General features: G+C 36.8%; 1 non-coding gene across 1 annotated transcript; it reads right to left on the bottom strand.

The window, feature by feature from the left end:
* Positions 1 to 3168: 3168 nt before the first annotated feature.
* LOC146924575 (small nucleolar RNA R71) lies at positions 3169 to 3275 on the bottom strand. The gene has a single exon (XR_015013040.1). It is a non-coding gene; the product is annotated as a small nucleolar RNA R71 (small nucleolar RNA).
* Between the last annotated feature and the right edge of the window lie 1828 nt (positions 3276 to 5103).

Genomic DNA, 5103 nt, shown 5'->3' with positions numbered 1-5103 from the left:
TGGTAGACACCGATGGTTCTTATTTGTGTGAATCAAATTAACTTACTCCATTTGAATAGTTATGTGTTTGTTTATCAATGCTTGTTGTGTCCATATAGAAAAACTATAGCATAATTTCATCTCTATAGCATGACATATGTATGTATGAATTTTGTGGAAATTTTGGAGTCAATGACCTTAATATTAATACTTTTGTATTGAGTTTGGAATAGTGATCAGAATATAGACATTAGATAAAATTGGTTTGGTTTGTCAAAATGAAAGTATATAACCATTGTATTTGCTAAGATGAAAATTTTATCAAGAATTTGCTAAATGCTTTTGTGAATGCTCTGTTTGTGTAAGGTATTTGTGGAAATGAAGATTCAAATACTCATATATTTCGTGTAATAAGATTGTATAGTATTAACTGAGTTTTGTAGTGTACTCATGATATATTGACATGATAGAGCAATGCTCTTAATAAGTGGATTTGTTGATGTCACAATTTGCATGATCTATTGAATGAATTTGTAGTATAAATAATTTTGTGATTGTTTTTTAACTCGTGAAATATATATTATGGATCATCCATTGTATTAGAATAATAGAATAATACAATGATGGTTAATGAAATTAACTCTAATTTATATTACCAATTGTGGGGGCATTGTCACTTGATAGTCATTCAGGCATACTTGGATAATCAAATTATCAATAGATTACGCTTATCCGTGTTGATAGTGTTGTCGCTTGAAATTTATCTAAGTAGACTTGAAAAACCATATTAGGAAACTTGATTTGACAATGCATGAGATATTATTTAGAATGGATGAACCATTGTATTCTAATAATACAATGATGATAATTATAAATGACTCCAATGAGAATAAATCTATAAGTAAATTTATCTTATTGATGAATAAGTTGTCGTTTGGTAACAATCTAAGTAGACTTGAACAAATTATCGTGAAAACCACGTTTATTTTTATAAACTTGATGAAATATCAGGTTAATTGACTTAGAGACGTCTTAGTCAATAATTGTGAATTTAGCGGATCCGTATATAAAACCCATTGGGAAGAAATTTAGGGAAATGAGACTTAGCCACTCAAAAACGACAAGTAATGGGAACCCAACCTTTGTGATTGGAGATCCCATGAAGAAGGTTCAATGGATAAAAACAAGTTACTTGTTAGTTCTGTTAGCACTAAAATAATGTTGTCTCTTTTCTATAGTGTATGATAATGGATGAGATGTGCTAAATAATATAAAATTGATGGGTAAGCTTTAAAAGCTTTTAATGATTACCATAAGCCCTTATGGGTGGTGTATGGTAGTAGCATACATGATGACATTCTGTCATTACGTAATATTAGGGACTTATTGTGACATTTTGATAGAGTTCTCATGCAATTTATACTGTTCTGGAGTGCAAAAAGCTTAAAATTTGAAGTCTGTTCGAAGGAAATCGCGCCACGCCAATTTCAAGCCGTGCTGCGATTTTTGAAGCAAAAAATACACACTTCCTGTAAAGGGGAAATCGCGGCACGCCAATTAACAAGGCGCGGCGCGATTTTGATGGGTCAGGCCCATGACTTCTATAAATACTGCACTCAATCTGAAGAACAAGGGTTACGATTTTGGAGAGCAAAGTGCGATTTTGAGACATCGGAGACGGCTAGAAGGGCGATTTCTTCATCCTTTTACCAATTCATGTATGTTCTAATTATTTCATTGATTATGCTATTTGTAAACTCGATTATGAGTAGCTAAATCTCTTAGAGATTAGATCCGAGATGAATCTTTGTAACCCTAATTGACACATGTTGCTGTGAAACTCTATTTTGTTTATGAATTCAATTCTAGTTTATTCAATTCAATTGTTCTTAATGCTTTTTATATCTTGATCACATATAACTTGATTTCGTGAGAATGAATGACCACTGACCATGGCTTTCAACTTAGACCTAATTGAATTGTTCTAATGAACAGGGTTAGTCTAGGAATAGATAATCGTTTGTTAGTGATAATAGGTTAACGTTCGGTAAAACCTTCAAGAATTATTAGACCACCTAAGGAATTAGGGGCTGTAGTTTAAGAAGAGGGTCCTAACTCAAGGGATTGATTAGGGCTAATTTGTTAATCATCGTAAATTAGAAGAGGGTTCATAACAAATAGGTGCAGTAGACCAATTAGGGGAACTTAGAGGATTCGACGGATCTGATCTCATCTTTCTCTCCTATTTTCTTAATCAAATCTTTTCTGTTTCTTGATTTAATTAAAATCAAACCAAATCTACCGCCTAGTGGCAAAACAAAATAAATTTTATACATCCTAATTATATAACGAAATTGAATTATTGAAGTTAAAAACAGTCCTCGTGGGAACGATATTTTTACTACTTCGATAGTATTTGGTGCACTTGCCATAATTCTATCAAGTTTTTGGCGCCGCTGCCGGGGACTGTTGAGTCATTTCAACAAGGCAATTACGTTATAGTTTAGGGTTTTTGCAATTTAATTTTCTGTTTTTAATTTTTATTTTTCTGTTTTCATATTCACTTGATTACTTTGCGTTGTGCAGTGCTACTAAGGTATTTTGCTGTTTATGCGAGGTAAACAGAGCTCTGACGACCTAGAGTACGATCCGGAGATTGAAAGAACTGCTAGAGCACTTCGGAAAGCTGTCCGATCGCAAAGGTTAGCTCAATCCGTTCCACCGGGTGTTCGAGAACAAGTACCGGAGCAACTCTCAAGTGAATCTGAAACAATCTCTTCTCCTAAATCTGCAACTATGGAAGGAGAAGGAGTTGTACCACCAAGACCTAAGCTTGGAGACTACGGGTTAGCCACTCATCGCGGTCAACTGACCCACACTTTTCAACCAGCTAACCCCGTAGCGTTCGACATCAAGACAACTGTCCTCAATGGTTTGAGGGACAAGCAATTCGATGGGACTGAAGCTATGAGTCCTCATGAACACTTGAGCCGTTTTGCTGAAACCTGTGAGTTTTGTGTGCAACCAGCCACCGTGACTGAAGCACAAAAGAAGCTAAGGCTGTTTCCTTTCACCTTGACGGGAAGAGCAAAAGATTGGTTGCTAACAATTCCAAACGGGACTGTCCAAACATGGGAAGAGTTAGAGCTGAAGTTCTTGGAGAAATACTTCCCTATGTCTAAGTATTGGGACAAGAAGATGGAGATCTCTAACTTCAAGCAAGGAGAAGGTGAATCATTGTATGATGCTTGGGAGCGATTCAACTTGCTTCTCAAGAGATGCCCTAATCATGAGTTCACCGAGAAGCAATACCTCCAAATCTTCACTGAGGGGGTAACACCAAACACTCGAATGTTCCTAGATGCTTCCGCGGGAGGTAGTCTCAAAAGTAAAACTGATCATGAAGTTCAAGCTCTAATTGAAAACATGGCTGGCAATGAGTATCGTGATCAAGCTAAAAAGAAAGAAAGAGGAGTGTTTGGGGTGAGTGAACAAACTGCTATCCTTGCTAACCAAGCAGCTATGAACAAACAAATCGAAGCTCTAACTAAGGAGTTTCAAGGCTTCACTTTGGCTCATAAGCAACAACAAGTGGCTGCAATCAAATGTGACTTATGTGGTGAAGAACATCCCAACGGTGAATGTGTTCCGGAAGGATCAAGTGAAGAAGCTAACTTCATGGGAGGATATCAAAGGCAGAATCAATACTACAATTCAGGCATTAATAAGCATCCAAATCTAAGCTACTCAAACAACAATGCTTTGAACTCTCAGATGCTAACTCCTCCTCAACAACAACAAAGGAAGCCATCAGCTCTTGAGGAAACTATGATGAACTTCATGAAGATGACTCAAGGCAACTTTGAAGAGATGAAGAAGAGTCAAGAAGCTGAAAGAAAGAACAATGAAACTTCTAGGAAGATGCTTGAAACTCAACTGGGGCAATTAGCTAAGCAGTTGGCTGAACAAAACAAAGGCGGATTCTCAGGTAACACTAAAGATAACCCTAAGAATGAGTCTTGTAATGCTATTGAACTGAGGAGCAAAAAGGTTTTGACACCTTTAGTTCCAAAGGCTCCAAAGAAGGTTGATGAAGTAGTTGAGGTGGAGGAGAATGATGTAGTTGAAAAAGAAAATGATCATGGAGTAGTTGAAAACGAAAGGAAGAAAAAAATAGAGGGAGAAAAAAGTGAGAAATTAATTGATGAAGATTCAATCTTGAGGAAGTCGAAGAGTCAAATTTTGAAAGATGGAGGCAAACCACAGGTTATTCCATCATATGTGAAGCTTCCATACCCTCACCTTTCGAAGAAGAAAGAAAAGGATGAAGGCCAATTCAAGAAGTTCATGCAACTTTTCTCACAACTTCAGGTGAATATTCCTTTCGGTGAAGCTCTTGATCAAATGCCGTTGTATGCTAAGTTCATGAAAGACTTGTTAACCAAAAGAAGGAAGCCTAAGGATGATGAGAACATAGCACTTTCTGAAAATTGTAGTGCTATTCTTCAAAAGAAGCTGCCACCTAAGCTGAAGGATCCTGGTGCTTTTACTATCCCTTGTTCAATTGGACCGGTAGACATTGGAAGAGCTTTATGTGATTTGGGAGCAAGTATAAATCTGATGCCACTTTCAATGATGAAGAAGCTTAAATGTGGGGAACCAAAACCAACAAGAATGACCATCACTTTAGCTGATCGGTCAATCTCTTACCCTTTCGGTATACTTGAAGATGTGCTAGTCAAGGTTAATGACTTGGTATTTCCAGCAGATTTTGTGATCTTAGATATGGCTGAAGATGAGGATATGCCACTCATTCTAGGAAGACCTTTCCTTGCAACTGGCCGTGCTTTGATTGACATTGAGAAAGGAGAGCTAATGTTGAGATTCCATAAGGAGCAAGTAGTGTTTAATATATTTGAGGCCATGAAGCACAAAGATGAAAATCCCAAGTGTTACCGGATTGACATTGTTGAAGAAATAGTTAAAGATGACTCTTGTGAACATCAACCAACACACCCTCTTGAACGTGCAATTGTGAATTCTATAGAAAAAGGTGAAGATGATGAAGATCTTGAAGTAAGTGATTGTGTGAAGCAACTAGCAGCAAGCAAGCAAGAGTTGGGT

This window comes from Medicago sativa, chromosome 5, assembly GCF_051527215.1.
Source record: "Medicago sativa cultivar Bolivia chromosome 5, Bolivia_mono, whole genome shotgun sequence".
NCBI lineage: Eukaryota > Viridiplantae > Streptophyta > Magnoliopsida > Fabales > Fabaceae > Medicago > Medicago sativa.
Note: the sequence above shows the minus strand (reverse complement) of the source record. Positions and strands in the feature narration are given on the sequence as shown.